At 38.7% G+C, this 24,700-nt stretch overlaps 1 long non-coding RNA gene across 1 annotated transcript in view; it reads left to right on the forward strand.

Moving 5' to 3' along the window:
* The first annotated feature begins 1,188 nt into the window (after window positions 1–1,188).
* The window catches only part of LOC130096001 (uncharacterized), an 89,137-nt gene continuing 65,625 nt past the window's right edge, over window positions 1,189–24,700 (forward strand). Inside the window, exon 1 of the long non-coding RNA XR_008808166.1 lies at window positions 1,189–1,612. This is a non-coding gene — a long non-coding RNA (uncharacterized LOC130096001). The remainder of the gene's footprint in view (window positions 1,613–24,700) is intronic.

Consider the following 24,700-nt stretch of genomic DNA (forward strand, 5'->3'; position numbering starts at 1 on the left):
ATTGCATTAATGAGAAATTGAACAGGTGTTCCTAATAATCCTTTAGGTGAGTGTATATATATATATATATATATATATATACATTTATTCCTGTGATTATAAAGCTGAATTGTCAGCCGCCATTACTCCAGACTTCAGTGTCACATGATCCTTCAGAAATCATTATAATATGCTGAGTTGGTGCTCAAGAAAAATGTTTTGCTTGTTAATATGTTTCTAGAAACTTTTTTTTTCTGTATTCTTTGATGAATAGAAAGTCCAAAAGCAGGACAGCATTTATTTGAAATACAAATCGTATGTACAGTAAAATTATAAATGTCATTACTGACACGTTTATAATTTATTTTAATGGGTCCTTGCTGAATAAAAGTAATAATTCCTTTTAAAAAATCATTATATAAATATACACTCACCGGCCACTTTATTAGGTACCCCATGCTAGTAACGGGTTGGACCCCCTTTTGCCTTCAGAACTGCCTCAATTCTTCGTGGCATAGATTCAACAAGGTGCTGGAAGCATTCCTCAGGGAGTTTGGTCCATATTGACATGATGGCATCACACAGTTGCCGCAGATTTGTCGGCTGCACATCCATGATGCGAATCTCCCGTTCCACCACATCCCAAAGATGCTCTATTGGGTTGAGATCTGGTGACTGTGGAGGCCATTTTAGTACAGTGAACTCATTGTCATGTTCAAGAAACCAATTTGAAATGATTAGAGCTTTGTGACATGGTGGAAGTAGCCATCAGAGGATGGGTACATGGTGGCCATAAAGGGATGGACATGGTCAGAAACAATGCTCAGGTAGGCCGTGGCATTTAAACGATGCCCAATTGGCACTAAGGGGCCTAAAGTGTGCCAGGAAAACATCCCCCACACCATTACACCACCACCACCAGCCTGCACAGTGGTAACAAGGCATGATGGTTCCATGTTCTCATTCTGTTTACGCCAAATTCTGACTCTAACATCTGAATGTCTCAACAGAAATCGAGACTCATCAGACCAGGCAACATTTTTCCAGTCTTCAACTGTTCAATTTTGGTGAGCTCTTGCAAATTGTAGCCTCTTTTTCCTATTTGTAGTGGAGATGAGTGGTACCCGGTGGAGTCTTCTGCTGTTGTAGCCCATCCGCCTCAAGGTTGTGCGTGTTGTGGCTTCACAAATGCTTTGCTGCATACCTCGGTTGTAACGAGTGGTTATTTCAGTCACTGTTGCCCTTCTATCAGCTCGAACCAGTCTGGCCATTCTCCTCTGACCTCTGGCATCAACAAGGCATTTCCGCCCACAGAACTGCCACTCACTGGATGTTTTTTTCTTTTTCGGACCATTCTCTGTAAACCCTAGAGATGGTTGTGCGTGAAAATCCCAGTAGATTAGCAGTTTCTGAAATACTCAGACCAGCCCTTCTGGCACCAACAATCATGCCACGTTCAAAGTCACTCAAATCACCTTTCTTCCCCATACTGATGCTCGGTTTGAACTGCAGGAGATTGTCTTGACCATGTCTACATGCCTAAATGCACTGAGTTGCCGCCATGTGATTGGCTGCTTAGAAATTAAGTGTTAACGAGCAGTTGGACAGGTGTACCTAATAAAGTGGCCGGTGAGTGTATATGATAATATATAAAGACACATTATATAAACAAAAACTTTTAGATGTTTTAATTAGATTTGACGGCACTAATATACAGTTTATATATAAACTGGTGTGGTCAGAGCTACAGTGCACTGTTTCTTCTCTAGCCATATTAATATCCCAGCTCTGTTAGTTAGCGGCAGATTAATCCGTCCTGTGTCTTTGTTAAATTACAAGACATTTTAATCAGCGGCGGGAATTATGTTAGCCCATTGGTAATGATCGCTGACAAATGGTGCCACAATTGAGCCTCAAAGTCAGGCATTAGCTAGCGTGACAACCTCCAGCACTGAAATCGCCGGAACATCACAATCCCAGGTAGCCTTGCCAAGTTTTCTTAATTCGTGACACATTAGGTTCCTTGAGCTGGAGCGGGGCTATTATTATTTGCCTTTATTTATCTCGTGCTCCGTCATTCTCGCTATTTCTCATTGGCCATCTTCGCACTGAATGTAATAAAGACTGACACTTGTGACACTTCAAACATGTAGCCACCAACAGCTCCGTGACAACAAAAGGAGTTCTCGGAGCAACACAAATTAATAGTGGGGGAGAGAGAGGGCTTGCTTGGGCCAGCTCAGCAGGTGTGCTCCCACATCTTTGCACCTCTTAACACCCCCTCTCATTCTGCCTGACACGTCGGACAATGGCACAAAAAGTCCTTTACTGACGTCCGCACAATGAGCCAGGCGCGGAGACAGACCAATCTTTTTTTGTGCCGCTGCTGTTTGCGGGAATACGTCGAGGTAAACATTCTCCATTGTGAGCCAGCTGCACTCGAGAACATGATGAAAGTAGAAATGTGAAAGGCCTGGGATTGAGACCATAGCTGGATTTGACAGTTCTTACTTGAGAGACTGATAAACACTTTAGTGTGCACTGATCTCGGTTTGCATTTTGAATGCATTTCTCCAATCAAGCTCATTAGCATAATTTATAGCGTTAGTGTTGTCTTACTATGCATTTGTAATTGATAACGTGTACGCCCACATTTTTTTTCTCCCAAAACGAGGACTTTTTTTTTTTTTTTACTTATTCAGATAAGTAATCCACTAGCCTCTTATTTGATTTGTGCAACACTAAACAATTAGATTTGGGGATCAAAGCCCCGTTCAATTCTATAAGCAATGGGGGGTGTAAGTGAATACGAAGGCCCACTGAGCATTGAATAGCTCTCAATTCCCCCTCTGTTTGTCCTTCCATACAGCCACATGCTAACAGAGCTCATCATATGGTATGGAGCGACACCAACAATGCAGCCACGTGATCCCGAGGTGTGCTGTATGTTGCGCTTTAGATCCCTCTTAATCACGACAGTTAATTCGTTTACAATGAATGCAATTAATGCACCTAAAATCCACAATGAAGCGCTCAGGCGTTGCATTATGCTACCCATATGTGGCTTAACCTCATCCATTAAAGCCAATATTAAGTTAAAAAGAGCGTATTTGTAATTGGTTACGTTAATACTATGAAGTATTTGCTAGTGCCTGTGTGCCTTCAAGTAAATGTGTAAGTGCGCTTCACTAAATCCACCTAAACGGATGACTAATTTTACCAAAATGATTTTCTGGTGAGCTCCACACTTCTTAATCACCTTATGATATTTAAAAATACCCCTTTTATGACTGGATTTTCCTTTTTTGGAAATCAGCTAACAAAGACTGTCCCCCAGTGTACTACAAATCTGCATTAAATTCAATTAAAACTATGCCAGTCTCGTGCTACCGAGTAACACTTGTCCACAAGATATCCTCGATTGTAAGTGTATCTGTTGAGCGTCTGCATGTTCTCAACTTTTTTATTTAATGACTGCTGTTTAACCTTTTAATGGACTTGCTCTACGACTCGGGTAAGACACATCTCTTTCCTTACGGCTTTATGTGTTTCGAGGTCTAATCCATATTTGGCTTGGAAGAGGCTTCTTGAAAAACGGTTCTCTAATTCATCTCGCAATCAACCAACCATATAATTTAAATACTTCTTTGGGAATTAGTGTAATGTTATGATAATTATGCTATGATTTGGTGTAATAATTTCGCCCTGCTTAAAAAAAATGGCAGCATAAAAGAGTGCGTAATAGGAGAATTTTAATTGCTTAATAAATTGTTGGAAAATAAAATGAAGAGGGATCGGAAATGGTGCTCGGAGCTGCCGCTTCATTTGACCTGCTATATCTAGCTTCAATCATAAAATGAGTAAACATAGACAGTTGTGCTTTTTCCTCTTTATTTTTATGTCCTAGAGGAATGAGGAGAGGAGATGGGATGAATAGGGGAATAGTGTACAGCAGAAGAATAGAATAGCTTGCTGAGTCAATGGAAGAGGCCAAGGCAAGTCAAAGGTTGGAGGGATTAAGCTTTCATTTCCTGTTCTCCACGCTGGGTCTGTTTTGCATCCAGGGAACCTCCCTGGCGTCCTGCTGCTGTTTGAGTTTGTACAGTAGACCTTGGTCCAGTTTTTGATCTCGACTGCAAATGCAGTGCTACAAACATAAACAACTCTTATTTGAATTCAGTCTCAGAGATCTGTCTTAGTAAAACTGATAAGAAAGTAAAGTCCCAAAGATTGTTTATATATTCAAAAGCTTGGGCTTTGTTAGGAGTTTTTTTTTTTTTTGTATGTTTTTTAAATGCAAGGCTGAATCTATTTAATAATATTGTGGAATATAATAATAATAAAAAAACGGTTTTCTATTGAAATATATATTTTAAAATGTAATTTATTATGGCAAAGCTGAATTTTTCTCCAGTCTTCAGTGTCACCTGATCCTTCAAAAATCATTATAATATCCTTATTAAGTGCACAAGAAACAATTCTTATTTTTAGTACACATTACACAGTTGAAAACAATTGTGATGCTTAACATTTTTGTGAAAACTGTGATAATTTTGAGTAATAAAATGTTCAAAATTTGTATGAACTAGAAATCTTTTCTAACATTATAAATGTATGTATTGTCCTTGTTAAATAAAAAGTAAGTATTTACGTATATACAGTTTATATAAGTATTATATCCTGACCCCAAACTTTTGAATGGTGATATATAGGAAGTCGACTCTGAGCTGTGATTAGCTCACACCGCTCATGTTATGGAGTGATAATGCCTGTCCTAGCTTCTATGTTAAGTTTTGTGCAAACCACAAAGGACACTGTCCATGTTTCACCACGTAGTCCGTGGTCCGATCCGATCTGAGTGAAGGTGGTTAGAAATGGCAGACGATTTGTACTGACACTATATATAGTGTAAATTAAAAAAACACACAAGCTTACACACTTTCTGGCTTCAAACTATAGTCAGCCCTGCCAAGCTATAGCAGTGCATGTTTGCCTAACAGTAAGTGGGAAGTGCAATGCAAGGGGGTAGAAACAAATGATTTGCTTTGCATTGATTGATCGTTCTTGACTTCAAGTATTTCTGTTGCAGTTCAAGTATTCAGTACATTGACAATGTCTTTATTTTCATCAGCGTCAATATGTCTGAATGAAGTTTGGTTCAAGGTCGCTGAGCCCTTGTTCTTGTTCACCACAAAGAGTGCATTTAATGCGAGCATGTTGTAAGGCTCACATATGACTTTAATTTCCAGTCTGGGATCACAAAAGAAGATGTGGAAATTGCATTTCTGTACACACACTACACACCACCATATTTCCTCGTCTCTCCTGCTCACTCCTAACCCCTTGGAGACAGAAAATCCATTACAAAGGAGCGACACTCATGGTTAAAGGCTCCCAAAGCTTGGGATGTGTTGTTGAGGTCTCTATCCTGCTATCAGCGGGAACACTGGCAGACTTTTTCACCTGCCTAAATCCCACCGCATTACACTCTCAACATCCGGGTCCCTCTGCCGCTGACCTGAATAGACAATGCAGTGTGCTTAGAAAGAGAATCAAATAAACCACATCTCCTTCTTACCTATGCATAAAGAAACTGTGTGTGGACGTCAACAGTTAATGAGAATTTCAGGTGTTTTGGAATATTTTTTAATTATATTATATTATATTATATTATATTATATTATATTATATTATATTATATTATATTATATTATATTATATTATATTTGTTCATTGGCCACCCTCAAAAGAACTTTTTGAAAGGGTAGTAAATGATACTGACAATTAAGTCATCATCCTTATTTTCAGAACAAACACGCCTCTTTTCTATGTAAATAAGGATGATTATAGATTGTGTTTTATTCACAAGGCTAATTATATATTGCATTATCAACTTTTAGGGCCCTATCTTGCACTCGGCGCAAATGACTTTGTACAATGTATCGTTCCTATTTTGCACCCGCGCAAAGCGGGCTTTTCCCTCCACAGACGCACGTCGGTTAACTAAGAAATACACTTGCGCTCCCCGGGGCGGTTCAGCGCAAAGAGGAGGCGTGTTCCGGCGCAAACTTTCCCTCATGCTATTTTGCTGTTCTTTAAAACAAATGCGCCACTGACCAGAAAAAACCTAGTCTAAAGTCAGTGGCGTGTTGCGCCTTGTTCATTATGCTATTTTAAGGGCGCATGCTTGGCCATAATCAATGTAGCGTGTGCACAACGCGCATACACTTTGATTCTCTCATCTAAGCAGCAGTTTTCATTTTTGCAAATCATACATTATTACGATAGATAGATAGATAGATAGATAGATAGATAGATAGATAGATAGATAGATAGATAGATAGATAGATAGATAGATAGATAGATAGATAGATAGATAGATAGACAATTTATTATAAAAGCATACATGTAGCTTAGGCCTACACATTTACCCAAATTATCATACGCCTGTTTAACAGAAGTTAATTTGGGTGGGTTTCTCCATCCCCAATGTCACTTCTCTGTGTTTTACGGCCCTGACGAGAACGTTGCTCTCCTCGGCTGTGAACCGCTCCTGGCGCGCGCCTGGCAAATCCGCCGTTATAATAGGAATCCGCTTTAGAACAAGCGCGCCTGCTCTTAAAGGGAATGTGAGATGACGCTCTGATTGGTTTATTTCACGTTACGCCCAAACCACACCTATGAATAATGAAGCTACTTCAGACCAACCCCTTTTAGATTTGCGCCAGGCGCAAGAGGCATTTATCCCGCCGGGAAAATAGCAACAGCGCCGGGATCCGCCCACAATGTTACTTGCGCTTTGCGCTTTGACACTTGCGTTTCAGATCGTTAAAATAGGGCCCATAGTGTGTTTTTGTGTGTCAAGTGTGTGCATACAATAAAAATAAACGTATATTAATTGTATATGATGACTTTTACATCGTTTCAAATCATTTCTATATAATTTCCATTCATCTATTATATTTCTATTCATCAAATAATCCTAAAAAAAATGTGTCATGGTTATTAACAGAAATATTAAGCAGCACAACTGTTTTCAGCATTGATAATAATAAGAAATCTTTCTTGAGCCCCAAATCAACATATTAGAATGATTTCTGAAGGATAATGTGACACCGAAGACTGAAGTAATGGCTGCTGAAAATTCTGCTTTTTCATCACATGAATAATTTACATTTGATCATATATATCAAAATCGTAATCAAGCTCCAAAAACGACTTGGATATTATGGGATCTGTAACGTCACATGGGCAAATACATTTGCATATGGCTGCCTCTAGAGCAAGACATAGGCCTAGATGAATAGTTTACATCATCACAATGCAGGCCCCGCCCACTGGCGCTCAGTTGCTTAATGGCAGACACTTGTCTACACCAGACCCGAATATCACATCGCAGATCAATTCAGACAGATGGTCCGAATGAGGGATGAAAATATACATATATACATATATTTGTGCAAAAAAAAAAAAAACTATTAACATTATAGGTGAACCTCAAGGAACACAAGGAAATAAAATAAGAAATCCATGTCATGACCCATTTAAAAAATATATTTTTGAATAGATATTAATAACATGTATAACAGAGATATTTCTTGAAAGAAAGATAATGATGCCTACGCCATATTTTGCATGGTTCTGGCATCTGTTGTTAAACATTAAATATTTAGTGGGGAAACACATTTTCTGAGAATACTTATCAATTCACTCTAAAACACGATAAATGTGGGATGCATGGATGAATGGTGATGGGGGCTACAGTTTAAGTCTTGACTGACAAGTTTTTTATACAAGTACAATGTTCTTATTGAAGCACCCAACATTGAGTGGCCAGGCTGAGTAGGGCACGGAGTAGGTACACAGCTCAATTTTAAACTGATTAATCGGCTCCCCTCTGAGACAGAGCCACACAAAAGACAAGGGCAGCCAAACCCGACAGCAAGATATTTTTTAGAAAACCCTCTGATTTAAAAAAAGAGAAAATACTTAAAAGCTATAGGTTAAGATATAGTGCGGTAGAGATCACTATAGTGAAACGCTTGGTGGCCTGCTTACTTTCTAACGCACAAATTATAACATGGTGCAAATATCAAACTAACCAGCCTATCAGACCAATAAAAGCCAAACATGTACGCAGTGCTAAAGAGACGTACATTTTCACGGATGACTTAATTTGGTGTGAGAAAGCTGGCGACTCCTCTGAAGTGCTGCCTCTCCCCCTGCTCCTCTGAGCTGCGGTGTGACCTTCATCGCCACTCCACCTGCAGGAAGCCATGTTTGATTCTCTGTCCACCGAGACGCCTGCTTGACAGCAGAATGGTATCATAGGACCCGAGTGGAGGAATTTCTCTTTCTCTGTCATCATTAAGGGGCGTCCCCCCACAGTGAGGGGAATGAAAAGTACGATTTAATGTTCTCACGAGAGTGGCAGGAGAAGAAAGGCTCAAAGCCTCGCACGCTGCTTTCTGAGTGGGTCACTCTAGCCCTTGCAGCGAATGGGATGTCCCTGTGGAATTTGCCATAGACTTGCCTGAAAAGAAAGGGATTAAGGCCCTTTTAAGGATGGAAATGTAACAAAAGAGCACTTTTATGATGTAGCAGCATAAAATGAGGGCCTCCATTGTGGCGCTGATTGCAAAAGATCTTTGAAATGAGGCGGCCCGTGATGTGTTCCCCGTCCCCCGCGGGCGTTAGTGGTTTCTACAAAATGACTTGTCTACATTAGAGGCACGGTGGCTCGCCTTCAAGAGGCAAAGTACAAGATTATTGGTTTGTTTCTGTTTTCCAGCTTCGCCGTTCTCTCTCGCGCTCTTCGTCTCACCTCTCCGCCCTTTCTCTGAGTGCGTCAGATGGAGGTTGGGTCCCAGTGAAAGTTGGTTAATTTAGAGAGAGTGCATAATTAGCTTCCCCCGCAGGCAAGCGCCCCTCTCTCCCTCTGCTGGTGTCCATCACTTTAAAGCACTCTACCGCTGCAGCCGTAAGAAAGGACACAGAAAGTTGTCAGATGATCAGTTTTTAATAAATATTAAATGTCTTAAAAATGTTAAATACAATTTAAAAAAAAAGATATATATATATATATATATATATATATATATATATATATATATTATTTTAAAATATTATTATTATGTAATAATTATATTATATAATAGTGCCACATGCTCATTCAGAAATCATTCTAATATGCTGATTTGGTGCTCAAGAAAATATATACACTATCCCCCGGTTTCACAGACAAGGCTTAAGCTAGTCCTAAAATGCATGTTTGAGCTGTTTTATCTGAAAGCAACTTGCACTGACAAATCTTAAAATATTTCAGTGCCGTTGTTTTGTCTTAAGATGCACACCTGTAATGTGTTTTTCTAAGGCACGGTTATAAACCTATTTGACCTATAGGGCTTGATCCTGGCTTATTATAAGCCCTGTCTGTGAAACTGGGCCTTAATATAATAATAAATAATACATATTATTATTGCTAAAGTTCACATTATTGTATTTAAACAGCCACCATTCTACTGTCTAAAGCACAGAGACATCAGAAAAATCAGGTCACTTAAGGTACTGGAAGAATCGGCTAATGAAGAAAAAACTGCTGGGTTTAATGTTAAATTCTGCATTACAACTACATGCAGCACAGCCAATGTTGCTCTGCGTTGCATTCAACATGAAACCAACAAGAAAACTCAGGTCAGGAATTTACTGGCTGCTGGTGTTGTTGCTTAGAGGTATACAGACATGTGAACACTAGAGGGGGAGCTTAGCCATGGTGGATGCAGAAGCGTTCAGGGTTCTGACATGGGGTCATCCTTCTAGTCTCCCATCGACTCGACCCCAAGCAGGAGGGACGGAAGGGGTCAAAGGTCACAGGAGCAGGAGGAGCACAGGGACGGTTTTTATTGTAGTTCTCTCTGAGAACGATGAAGGATGCGTTTGCTAAGATTGTGTGGGCTGATGAACTTTTTTTTTCCGTTAATTCTAGTGTGACTTTCTAGAATGGGAGTGGAAATGAGAGAGTGTGAGAGTGTGTGCACATTTGTATGTGTGGGACCCTCGTATTGAGAGAGTAGGGAGGGATTTACGCTGTTTTGTGAGAAGGAGTGAAGTTTTAGTCCTCTCCACACAGAGATACAGAGCTTTTAAAACCCCTCTGGAGGCTCGCTAATATCAGGAGAGGGATTATTGCTATGGCCCTCCCCTTCGCTCTCTCCACACTTGTCTATTCCTCTGCTATCATTTAAATGTCTGAGGAATAATTGAATGTATTATCATAAAATTTTGACAAATTCATTGACTCGGCCTCCGCCGCAAGTGAGCGAGAGCATTTTCTTTCATTTTAGCCGTGCAAGACATGACATTTGAAATTCGTTTATATGCGGCCAAGACCTTTTGCTGTTTTGCCAGTGGTCTGAAGAACAAAAAGAGGTAAGGGCAGAGAAGTAACCTTGTGAGGAGATCTGAATATGGCAAACCAAACTAGATATTTAGTGGCGTATGTGTTAAAATATGCAGGCTTTCTGTGGAACATGGGTTCAGAAACGAGGGCAGAACTTAAAAGAAAGGAACTGATGTGGGGGGAGGAATTGTCTGCTGCACCGAGTGCTCTCTCTGACCTCGGCGTTCCCACATTAAAATGCTTCCCTTGCCCATTTTTCACAATGAGCTTGTATAGATTCTTTTCTATTTTAACTTAAATTAATTCTTTATTTGTAAAAGGGGGAAATTAATTTGAAGTTTAAGTGGGTTTATATGTTAGCACTCTAAATTATGCATGTACACAGCTAGTGTTTTTTAATGGGACTTGTTTGTGTGATTTTGTTGTTGAATGTGGAAGTGTGACACTTTTAAATCTGTATTTAATAAAGCAGTCCCTTATGTCTTAATTCGTCTTACTCCACCTCTTCCCCCATAAACCTCATTGTCCCTTCAAAATACAATTTTTTTAGCCCACTACTGATGCATCCAGTTTCCACTGGTACAGAAGCTCAAATTCTGCTTCTATTTACAGAAATCACTGTGTTTAGCTTACCGGTCACAGCTGCTCCTCTGCAGGCTTTGATCACGATGACCAAAGTTAAGTCGACAAAGTGGCAAGGGTCACATGTGCAGAGGGCCAGCTGTCGCCTCGTTCTCCCTAGGACACCATAATGATTCTTGTTAGGGGCGCTTGGCTCCCCTGGAGGAATGTTGTTTGTTGGCAAGTCGAGCTTTGGGTACAGGCTCAAGGAGGAAAGGGTGGTGGAAAAGGAGGTAGTGGTTGAGATGAAACAGGTCACTTATTTTGTCCTCTACTGTCAAGCAGCTATGCAGTGCATTTCTCTACTTTTGCTATGATATACTCTCAAACCTTTACCAATTCTGATATCAAATTTTTCATAATGACATCTGTTGATGCCAATGTGCTGTATGGTTTGCATTTTCTTTAGCTGCCGAATGCATGCCTTATAGACAGTACAATAAAAGTCTCGGGAATATCATGGGAGAAGGCACAAAACATTCTCATAAAATAACACGAGAGAAGGCACGATAACAGTCTCTGAAAATATCACGGTATACGGTATTAAACAATTTGATTATAAAATGTATTAATTTGAAATATTCCAGGTAGGTGTAAACCTTGCTGTAAACCTTACCCTCTTATTTAGTACATTCTTAAATGTTAAAATTAATAACAGAGCCTAAAGTATTATATTCAACTACTTTTTATTTTCATATCCAACAAAATAAGAAACTGAGTTGGAGACAAACATTTCAGTTGCACATAAGGTATATGCTTTTATAATAAACTTGATTTAATCAAACATACATAAATAATTAACAGTAAACATGATACTTTCTAGTGTTTTTATAGCTAACTAACTGTGAACATCGGATTATTTTCCTGAGGTAACTGACATGTCAAGTGTCATGTTCACAAGCTGTTTTATTGATGTCTTTCCTTGACTGAAACACTGATTGGGTGATTACATGAGAGATTATTTATTTTAGCAAGTTATACTGTATTTTTCAACAATATTCTTCTGTTCATTAATGTTTATTTAATGCTATAACTTATAGTAAATTAGAAGAGATGTCTCACACTCTGTGCTAAAGCAATCTGTCACGACACATTTAAAGGTACAGTTTAGACCCTCTAGCAGTTAAACAAAACTGGATGCATTTTGTGGAAGAACATTGTTTTGGTTGTTCTTCGGCTCTGTGTGATTGTGCGGATGAATACAGCATTGCATTTATGCTTTGAAAATGGAAGAAGGTAATTCCAAAGCATTCAGTGCCACTTATGACAAAAAAAAAAAAAATCTAGTTCAATTAAAAATTATTTTAGCTAATCTTTGTGTGTGGCGTGTATGTTAATGCTTGTTACAGTATCACAACACACTAAAGGCAAACACTAGTTGCTAGCTAGAGTGTTGTAAATCTGTCACAATTGTAGATTCCATTTCAGTTTGGATGCTGCCTAATGCTACATTCACGCTACAAGCGACTTTGTTGCTGCATGTCGCCAGAGGCTGGCGGTGAGGTCGCTAGTGGGCGTTCCCATACTTGTTGCCTAGTAATGTTTGTAAATGACCTTCATGAATGTTATTACTCCATGTTGTAGACAATGGATCAGTTTTCTTGCCCCTACAAACAAACATTTGGTAGGAAAGGTCTAAATATAAATGGAATCAGTATAAAATGTCTAATATTAAAGATGAATGAGAAACAGTGAGTGTTCTTTGCCATCACGGCTATTTATCTGCAGCAAAAGGGCAAATGCCAGTCTATCTGGGCTCACAAATCCATTCAGGCTCGAAGTCAGCACGGCGAGTACCACCATATGTACACTGAGAAATATAATTAATTATAGGAAAAATGCTGACCGCTAAAATGAGCTTCTCCTTCATCTTCTCCTTCATCTTTCCTCGTCATTGAAGAGTGACGGATCATGTGTGCTCCATTGACTTCACTCCTATTGGTTGTCGCTCCCGAAAGTATCTCTTCATTTGCATGAAGATGAACATATCTCAACTTTGTCACGTCGCTGGACATGCCCCATCCGGTCGCCAATGGTCACTGTAGCTCGTGTCGCTGGAAATCGCGCCGCTCTCCATTGACATGAATGGGATCGAGCCACTTCAAATGCAGATTTAGAAGACAGCAACCTACTCTTAATGTGTGCTCTAAATGTAATCTTGTTTAAAAGTTTAGTATGATTAGCATATCCTTTTTATCATTTATATTTATATCATTTTACAACTAGTTTCTTTATTATACCTTCACCAGCTGTTATAAGTTGCCTGTCACACCTCTATCACATAACTAAATACAGTTTAGTTAATGTCTGAGAACAATTACAGTCTAAGTTTTATGATAAAAAAGCTTTATCATGCTGGAAGAATAGAGTAAATTCGTGCAACTATATTGAGTGAGACAGATCTGTCTGGATGGAGACCATATTAATAGATTCAGTTGTATAGGTCGCATTAGTTTCAAATTTGTTCATATTTATAGTGCCACATCTTCATTTTGCATCTTCACATCTTCATCAGGATTAGTTAGGCAAACAGCATATACTCCACACAGAGGCATTTACATGTTGTCGATTACTCCACCCTTTTCAAAAGCTTTCATTGTGATGAATTTCAGAGCAATTATGCAAGTTGCTAGTTTCCCTGACAAACACGTTGCACTTGAACACATCTACCATGGTGATTTTAATGGGCAAATCACTGCATAATGTGTCAATTGTTAAAAACGTATCCAAGGGCACCAAAGTGTCAATGTTTGTTCAGTTAGCCCCTGCTGGTAGATGCCATAACTGCAACATTCTGTGGGCAGAACCAACCAGGAGAGACAAACATATGTTTATTTATATTGAAATCAAGTTTATGGAATAAAATTGGGATATTTGAAGTCACAGCACAAAGGTTTGGAAAAGTGCTTTAATGTTCTCTCACACAGAGTGGGTGACTTAAGCCAGTATTGTCTCTTGTGGCACACACACTGTGTTCTGTCTCTCCTCACATTCCATAGCTCGTAATCTGCTAATAGAACTTCTGGATTATAAAAGAGAAACGCATATTAAGCAGATATCTCTTTTTACCTCCCATCTTGCAACTGGCATGTCCCTTTTAAACTCTTTTCAAAGCCTGTGGCTGTCACAAGAACAAAAAATATCTATGGGGGGGATTAATTGAAGTGTGTGTTGGGAGGTAAACTAGCAATTTTGTTTTGTTTTACTTTACTTTATCAGTTTAATCACATCCTATGTATTTTCTAGGTTGCACTATTTTTCTTTAAATATTTTTTTAGATAATGATCCTGCATTGTTACTGTAGAGCTCCAAGTGGGATGTACACATTTATTTAGTGTGTCATTTCACATGTAGCAACTTTATATACATTTCTCTTTGTTTGTGAAGTATAATCTTGTACTTTCTTACATATTGAGCAAGCAAGTTGGAAAAACATTGCTACTAAAAGCCATTGTCTCATGATGCATGATGGTTGGCTGTTGTCACCATGTCCTACTAGCCATGTTTAAGTTTATTACATATAATTGCCTGTCCTATTCAGAGGAGTAATCTAAAGCTTCCACCAGAAATCTTCATTGTTCCATTTCAATTACTGATTGAGTAAAACCTTATAGATCTTAGGTATTATATATGGCATTTTAGCTGATTCCTCCAAATCCCATATGTCATGGGCTAATTCTCTAATTTGAAAGTATTCTACATTGAGGAAGTCTGGACCCATCACTGTTATGAGCAGTAATAACATAAGACAGATGACGCACCACAATGCCAAATCCATTCATGATCCATTCAAGTTTTATCAATTTCATCAGTTTTAAAAGATGTTTTTGGTTTTCTGTTAAATATATGGAGCTCTTAGTGTAATCATGGGACTCATATATGTCACAGTTACTCATGAAACACAGTATTTTTACAGGTCTGTTCTTCCTGTGCTCAAGACCTTTTTAAGAAATTATCACTGTCAGTACTGAGAGTCACAGTGTAATGACTGTTCTGTTCATTTTGGCCTTTATAGGTGAACGCTACAAAAACAATCCCTTTCATATTGGCATTTACCCATGCAATTACAAAAAGCAGCATAAAGCATACAAAACTAACTCAAATAGGCAAAAGTACTGAAACGTGCAACTTTTTGGTGTTGTAAGATTGATTGCATTCTATATTTGTCTATCCATCTCTTACAACTTACAAACCAGCACTCAAACTGAGCTTGTTATTAACAGATGGTAGCAGAGACAAATATAGATAATAACCTCTTGAGGATCATTTCATAATACCCATGCTTCCTCTCCACTAGCCATCATTCCCATTTACTGAAAGCCCATCCCACCGTAGTTGTCGCTAAATTAATATTAAAAGGTTAAGAGGTCTGTGCCTAGCGTGTAATGAGGAAGCAGACTAGTTAGTTATAGCAGGTTCATTGAGCTCTTGCATTAAAGCTTCGCACATGGATAATTTATGATTTTCATTGTCCCTCCTTCTGTGGGAATAAATTTTGAATTATTTATGCCCTCTTCATGCTTGTGGAAACGGAACATTTTAGTCTGTGTTGGCCATTCACTCATAATCAAGCAGTGAAACATTCGCTGTAGCTTGGGGAATAATGTTCATCTCTAGTTATTAAGTTCCACCATCTATTTCTCACTGCCTCCAGGGACCCAATTCCCCAACTGGAAAAAAAAAAAACAACGAATGGTGGGTTAAAAAAAAGATCAAGTTGTGAACTTGTCACCACTGTGAACCAGATTTTATTGCATGCAGTGGTTATTTATATGTATTGCTATTTGTTTTGTTATTTTTTAGACCGCTTAGTGTTGGTGCGGTTGTCTTGTGTCCTAAATGGGACAGCATGTGCCGTATTTTGATGTATCACCATGAGAACCGGGGAGCTGACCCTCGTCTATTAGACACGGAAAGCAAAGTGGTTTTATTTGTGAAATCTGTGTCAAATGTCAATTCTTTTAATCATGTTTTTGTTTTTGCTCAAATGAAAATGGATGGACGTTGTGAACCCGGCAAACGAAAGGTGCTGCAGGTTAATAGCGGTTTCTATTTTGCACAATTTGTACAGTTACTCTTTTCTAATATCATTAGGGAAATTAGCTGTGAGGTGATTTATTCACTTATTTATTAAATAAATAATTTAAACACATACTGAATCTTAAGTATGCGAGAGGAAGACAAATTGGCAAGACAACTCTGCCCCTCTTAAGTAGAACAAAGATAAATCAAGTAATAAACGTACGACCGTGTTTTGCATAGCATTAATTAGAGCTGCTTTAATTTGCCTAGAACATGCATGGATCCGTTTAAATGTGTCTTACATATTTAAAGGGTGGAGATAAATTATGATAGAAGGAAAATTAGCTCTCCGTTGTCTTCAATTCACAGTTTTAGTGCATACAGTACCTGACCGCTTGTTTGTTACCTTATTTCTCCTGTAATTTCATAGAAACTCCAGTATGCAATGTTTTACAAGAAATTGTACTGTCAAAATTACACTAACCAAAATTACCAAACTTACTTTTAACTTCCTTAGCATACTACTATGTATTGAGCAAGGGGGTAAAGAGTTTGTTACCAGTGACAGTTAGCCCCTAGAAAAGCCATATATATATATATATATATATATATATATATATATATATATATATATCAATATATGGGCAAAATCAAAGACTGTAGGCCTATATATAACAAGACGGTTCATTCATTTTACTATGTATAGGAGAAGCGCTATGCACGATATGGCAGAAGTTTCACCTATAAATTAAAAAGTCCCTCATAGAAAGAATCAGTGTCCAGGCCTATATATAACAAGACGGTTCATTCATTTTACTATGTATAGGAGAAGCGCTATGCACGATATGGCAGAAGTTTCACCTATAAATTAAAAAGTCCCTCATAGAAAGAATCAGTGTCCAGCAATGTGGGCTTGGGACTAATAAAATATTTTGAATCAGATCAATATTTCATGTCTAATTATTTACTTATGTGGCAAGTAGCTGGACTAATAAGTGGGATAATGTACATCCAGCCGCTTGTTTTCGTGGAATAAACCCCTTCAGGGTGATTCAAGACTTCCTGATCCTGATCACCCTGTCGGGGTTTGTGCTCCGATAACAACCGGCTGGATGTATTTTTTTTTTCCTAACCTAATAACCTATTAGGTAAATTTCCTGTTAGTGCGCCTAGAGTCATATTATCGGGAAATAGCCTCGGGCGGGGGAGATCATTCATTCATTTATACTTTTTGTTTTCATGTTAGAATTCAGGGCTTTTATAATTTTTCCCATTATGGTTATAGTGAAGTAAAATTAAACCTTAAACCATAAAAGAAAAATCTTGAAATAAAATAAACATTACCTGAAATACAATACACCCTTTAACTTATTTTATTTCAGCTATAGTTTCTTATTTTCATTTCATTTAACTTTATTTCTAAAACAACTAAAACGTTTGTGACTATAAAAAAACTATATAGACATAAAAAATGAATATAAAAAATGAAAATGGAAACTATAATAATACAAACTAATTCAAAATGTTAATGAAAATAATAGTATCACAATTATACTAAAATAACACTGTTCCCCATTCAAGTAGATAGGAGTTAGTATTTGCAATGAGTAAAATAGCTGCCGGGATTACAGATATGGTCGTCAAGTGAAATGGCTTTCCTTGAAACAGACTTTTGTAAAATAGATGTTGATGTTCATAAAATAGATATATGCAGGCTACATGTAAGATCACAACATTTTCGTTATATTATAATACATGTCTTTTTTTTTTATTCTAGATTGGCTCCAAAAAAAAAAAAACGAAAGTAGTGCCTGTGCTTTGACATATTGCAAGCAATGCAAGTTTGATTCCTCCTCAGGTCATTTCCCACCCCTCCTCTCTTCTCCCCTTTATTTCCTGTTGTTGCTTCACTGTCCTGTATGATTAAAGGCCAAAAACATAGAAACAACTTATTTGAAAAGCATGAAACATAGAAAAATATTTTCCCAACAGCACCAAGCTACTTGCTCTGCGCAGTGACGCAATTGTTTTTGCGATGTGGCTGAATTAGGCATTAGATCGCTGTGACTTTTGTGCATAAATGGTTTCAACCCTCCTGCCCAACAATGTCTAATAAATCTGAGAGGGGCGAATATTGATGCCGCCAGTGACGGTGACACAAAAGGGGGGTATTTAGAACAAGGCTGCGAGGGTCATGAACAGTATTTTAAGCTGGCAGTTTAACCCTGCATCCTGTCAGCACTGACCTTTCGCCAACCCCAAAGAGTGGCTTGTTTCTCTCTGCTTGAGTTCTCTTCTTTAGAGAAGGAGAGAGAGAGAGAGAGAGAGAGAGAGAGAGAGAGAGAGAGAGAGAGAGAGAGAGAGAGAGAGAGAGAGAGAGAGAGAGAGAGAGAGAGAGAGAGAGAGGGAGGGAGGGAGGGAGGGAGGCAGAAAAAAGGGATGTATGAGAGGTGTCAGACAGAGACGTTTACATGAAAAGGAGTTAGGACTTGAAAGCTAGTGCTGTTTTGCAGTCACCCCATACGTTTGTTTTATTCCCCTTCTGTAACTGTTTCAATTCATCTCTGGGTACACCTGCTTTTTTCTTTTATTATTTTTTCTCAAGCTGCCAAATTGATGTGTGGCTCAGGCGCCGCCCGCGTGCGGATGCTGATCCGGGGGCGTTATTGACCCGCCTAAGCTCGAACGACCTCCGTTTGACCTGGTGTTCACCTGCAGTTGACCTTGAATGGAGCCCTCTCACTCTCAGATGCACACACTCGCTTTCTCTCACTCACACACACACACACACACACACACACACACCCACACGCACAAAGGGAAAATCATGGGTTAGAACATCTCACCTCTCTGTGAGCTCTTGATTGTTAGTACTGATGTGAATGGGACTGAGAATGAAGGAGGGTAGTGATAACATTGAGCAATTTTTTCTTTACATTTAAAAATGATCAATATCAATCACACACACACAATATATATATATATCTGTACCATAGTTATGACAGTTAGAAATGGCAAAGCAAGAGTAAAGTGTATGTGTGCAATGTTTAAAAGTCAAAGACATCCTATGATCTATTCTATTCTATTCTATTCTATTCTATTCTATTCTATTCTATTCTATTCTATTCTATTCTATTCTATTCTATTCTATTCTATTCTATTCTATTCTATTCTATTCTATTCTATTCTATTCTAGTGATGAGCGAACTGTTTTCAACATTGATAAGAAGAAGAATAATTCTTGAGCACCAAATCAGCATATTAGAATGATTTCTGAAGGATCATTTGACACTGAAGACTGGAGTTAATGATGCTGAAAATTCTGTTTTGCCATCACAGGAATAAATTGTTTTAAAATTTATTAAATATAAAATTGGTCAAATTATTATACTGATAATATAATTCGAAATTCAAAACTAATCTTTTAAATTACAAAAATGCTATAAAGCAACTTGCACTTGTGGTCTCTGGATTTTGGACCCCACTTTATGCATGTCTGTATGTGTGTGGCGTGTGGGGTATGGAGTAGAGAGATGGGAGGGACCATGATTTAAACCAGTTTGAAAGCTTTCTGTAATTATACATGAATTATCCATGAAGGCCTTGATGTTAAAGCTGTCTCTGTCGACATGAGAGTGTCTGTTAGAGGTGACAGACAGACTGCGGTTAAGCCTCTCACATCACTCGCAGGTATTTTGAGGGCTTATGCCACTAAAGGTGCACTTAAGTCTCGACACAAGTTCTTTTCATAGTTGCTGTCACTGGAAAATTGTACACGGAGCAATTAGTCTAATGTATAGTACAAGATTCTAGTAAGTTTGTTGGTAATTACACCTGGTTTCATATCCTGTGGGCTGCAGTTCCTCTGACCAATGGAGCAAAGTCCCACTCTATTCCAGTGGTGCCGGGGTCGAGACTTTTCTCTGACCCTACTTTATGTTTGTGTTTTCAAGATCACAAAACCAAAGTAAACAAGCCCAAGTTGAATAAACCAGTTGCATTTGATGAAGTAGTGCCTGAAATTCCGAAAATATCATTTCATAAATGTATGACTTAATTGTGTTCTTGTCATTTGTTTCGTTACAGGTTCAAAGCCTCATATTTGCATCATTCGTTTTGGACTCTTCTAAATAGCTTGGTTCGTCTGGGATATGTGTGATCTCTTGAGAAGACCTAGATACAAGAAACAAAGAACTCCTCTGCCTGAAGGATCCAAGTCAAACCAATCTGTTACAAGTAACATTTCATTATCTCTTCAGATACAAACCACAAGGTCCCGCAAATAGAGGCCTATTTTTCCGGCTCTGCTAATAGAATTGAATTTCACAGAGTGTAACTTAAATTAGACATTCCATAGCAGCCCTGAATGGCAGAAATAATCGGCATGGGTGACTAATTTGGCAGAGCGTGTGCTAAGTACACAAATCCCCTTTTTTCCACCCCTCGCCCGAGGTTTGCGAAGAGCAGCACACAACCCACAGACAAAGGCAACACACGGCTCATAAAAATTAACATAGTAAATGACCTGGAGAGGAAGGCACAATAAATAATCTGATCTTATCACCTCGGAGTATGCGTGGCATGGAACGGAGGCGTCCAATGAAAATATCCTCGTTAATCTTGCGTACCCTTGGATAAACTTCTTCACAGGAAGCCATTTCTCTGCATAGTCTCTTGGGGCCGAGACAAGGTTGTCAACTTCCAAAACTAAAATAGTTCCGTTTTTTTTTTGAGGAGCAAGTTGAGAAAAAACTGACCATGGTTAATTAATTTAGGTTGCAACAGTTGTTAAATGTACTGACAAATTCATGTAAAAACTTTTTAAAGACTTCAGGCCTGACCATTACTTGACAGTAGCCTAACGCACTGTATAATATCATTTTACTTGAGCAGTGTACATTATTACACAGTTTTTTTTCTTCAGTCGATTAAAAGTTTAGTTGAAGAAAACAACATTTCATTCTTACCTTTATATATTCCCAAAAGTCTTTGTAGTACCCGTAATGTAAAGTGTGAAATGGCAGCTTATGAATACCCATAATTAATTGTAAACCCAGGGTAAATTATGAGCAGTGTAAAACATAAAGCAAGATAACCCAGTATTATGTTTGCCCAGGGTTTAGAATTACCCAGGGTTAACTATTTCAAGTGTGAAAGGCCCTTAGTTTGACTATAATTGGATTTTTTTTTTGTTCAAAAACCATTTTAAGTGCTTAATTAATATCTTGTGGTGTTGTTTTTCAAAATTATTAACGCTTTACTTAAAGCCTTTATGTATAATGCATTATAATGCATAATGTACACTCACCTAAAGGATTATTAGGAACATCATACTAATACTGTGTTTGACCCCCTTTCGCCTTCAGAACTGCCTTAATTCTATGTGGCATTGATTCAACAAGGTGCTGAAAGCATTCTTTAGAAATGTTGGCCCATATTGATAGGATAGCATCTTGCAGTTGATGGAGATTTGTGGGATGCGCATCCAGGGCACGAAGATCCCGTTCCACCACATCCGAAAGAGGCTCTATTGGGTTGAGATCTGGTGACTGTGGGGGCCATTTTAGTACAGTGAACTCATTGTCATGTTCAAGAAACCAATTTGAAATGATTCGAGCTTTGTGACATGGTGCATTATCCTGCTGGAAGTAGCCATCAGAGGATGGGTACATGGTGGCCATAAAGGGATGGACATGGTCAGTAACAATGCTCAGGTAGGCCGTGGCATTTAAACGATGCCCAATTGGCACTAAGGGGCCTAAAGTGTGCCAATAAAACATCCCCCACACCATTACACCACCACCACCAACCTGCACAGTGGTAACAAGGCATGATGGATCCATGTTCTCATTCTGTTTACGCCAAATTCTGACTCTACCATCTGAATGTCTCAACAGAAATCGAGACTCATCAGACCAGGCAACATTTTTCCAGTCTTCAACGGTCCAATCTTGCAAATTGTAGCGGAGATGAGTGGTACCCGGTGGGGTCTTCTGCTGTTGTAGCCCATCCGCCTCAAGGTTGTGCGTGTTGTGGCTTCACAAATGCTTTGGTGCATACCTCGGTTGTAACAAATGGTTATTTCAGTCAAAGTTGCTCTTCTATCAGCTTGAATCAGTCGGCCCATTCTCCTCTGACCTCTAGCATCAACAAGGCATTTTCGCCCACAGGACTGCCGCATACTGGATGTTTTTCCCTTTTCACACCATTCTTTGTAAACCCTAGAAATGGTTGTGCGTGAAAATCCCAGTAACTGAGGAGATCGTCTGGCACTAACAACCATCCCACGCTCAAAATTGCTTAAATCACCTTTCTTTCCCATTCTGACATTCAGTTTGGAGTTCAGGAGATTGTCTTGATGTTATAATGCATTATATATTTGCATAAATAATTGTAACCAAAGTTAAAATGCATTAAAATATTCTCAGATTCCTTGCTACATTTGAAATTGATTGTTTGTTGTGTTTTAAATCATTACAAGTTTTACTAAATCGTTTAATTCTTGCACTTTTTTATTTTTATTTTTATTTTTATTAGTTATCGTTGACACACGCACACACAAACACTAATAACAAACACTTTTGTCATTAAATCTTTATGCAAGTTATCCAGTATATTCTGTTTTGAATTGTGGGACTGGTTGAGAACAAATGCAAATTGATGTTCTAGTAGGTCTATTGTACTAACATTATGGGCCCTATTTTAACGATCTGAAACGCAAGTGTCAAAGCGTAAAGCGCAAGTAACTTTGTGGGCGGATCCCGGCGCTGTTGCTATTTTCCCGGCGGGATAAATGCCTCTTGCGCCTGGCGCAAATCTAAAAGGGGTTGGCCTGAAGTAGCTTCATTATTCATAGGTGTGGTTTGGGCGTAACGTGAAATAAACCAATCAGAGCGTCATCTCACATTCCCTTTAAGAGCAGGCGCGCTTGTTCTAAAGCGGATTCCTATTATAACGGCGGATTTGCCAGGCGCGCGCCAGGAGCGGTTCACAGCCGAGGAGAGCAGCGTTCTCGTCAGAGAAGTGACATTGGGGATGGAGAAACCCACCCAAATTAACTTCTGTTAAACAGGCGTATGATAATTTGGGTAAATGTGTAAGCTACATGCTTTTATAATAAATTGTCTTTCTATCTATCTATCTATCTATCTATCTATCTATCTATCTATCTATCTATCTATCTATCTATCTATCTATCTATCTATCTATCTATCTATCTATCGTAATAATGTATGATTTGCAAAAATGAAAACTGCTGCTTAGATGAGAGAATCAACGTGTATGCGCGTTGTGCACACGCTACATTGATTATGGCCAAGCATGCGCCCTTAAAATAGCATAATGAACAACGCGCAACGCGCCACTGACTTTAGACTAGTTTTTTTCTGGTCAGTGGCGCAATTGTTTTATAGAACAGCAAAATAGCATGAGGGAAAGTTTGCGCCGGAACACGCCTCCTCTTTGCGCTGAACCGCCCCGGGGAGCGCAAGTGTATTTCTTAGTTAACCGACGTGCGTCTGTGGAGGGAAAAACCCGCTTTGCGCGGGTGCAAAATAGGAACGATACATGCGTCAGTGTACAAAGTCATTTGCGCCGAGTGCAAGATAGGGCCCTATGTGTGAGTTGCTGCCCCTCTAGGGATGACACGTTTATGCAAGATTGCAAAAGCTTTTACAGTGCTAAATATGTACTAGAAACCACCTGAGGATGAATGTCACAGATCTCTATCTCAAGCCCTTCACTTCTGTGTCCCGATGCCCTCTGAGGAACTTCAAAATAGAGAGGGCCGGGATGGTTGTCCCAATTGAGCAGGTCATATTCAGTACAGTATTCATGTCAGCCAGGAATATATGTCATTTGTCAGTGTTACAGAGGAGCTTTGAATCAGAGCTGTAGCCTCATAGCTGTGAAGGCCAGCAAATAAATCATTCAAGATACACAGCGACTCTCTCTCTTCTTGCAGACACACAGAATAGCACATAAACAGAGTGATTTAGCGATTTGAACGCCCCATTTTTGGCTCACTGAATGAGAAAGACATGAGAAAGTTGTCAAAGCAGCACCTTGCTCACTTTGGCCAAGCAATGGCCTTCTTCAGACTTTAGAGAATTACACTTTGTTGACTGACAGTTTGTTACAGATGATTTATTGATTGATAATAGCTCAACTTTTCAAAAGGTGTTCTCCTTTTTTGTTCTGAGATGAAAACAAGTCTTGATTTATCTAGCATTTGGATTTAATTCAAAAACATGAGATTCATTTCTAAGTTTCATGGCCACATGCATACTGCAGCTCAATACGGTTGTCAGTCCTTTTCAGAGTTCTTAGTCTTGTTATAGGTAATTGGCAATTTATGGGACAGAAAAACGCTTTCTACACTCTTAAAAATAAAGGTTCTTTATTGGCATTCATGCTTCCATAAAGAACCTTTAGCATCCACGTAACTTTTCCATTCCACAAAAGGATATGTATAGTGGAAAATGGTTCTTCAGATTACCAAAATGTTATTCATTCTAAAAGAAAAAATATGTTTCTTTTAAGAACTGTTCACACAAAAGTCATTTGGTGAAAGCCAAAATTATTTTGCTCTTCTGTGACATCACTGCGAAAAAACCCTTTTGAACCCCTTTTTTTAAGTGTATAACCAAATTCACTCTCGAAAAATGCAGATATTGTTAG

The sequence above is a fragment of the Rhinichthys klamathensis genome, unplaced genomic scaffold, assembly GCF_029890125.1.
Source record: "Rhinichthys klamathensis goyatoka isolate OS25496 unplaced genomic scaffold, OSU_Roscu_1.1 h1tg000195l_1, whole genome shotgun sequence".
In the NCBI taxonomy this organism is placed as follows: domain Eukaryota; kingdom Metazoa; phylum Chordata; class Actinopteri; order Cypriniformes; family Leuciscidae; genus Rhinichthys; species Rhinichthys klamathensis.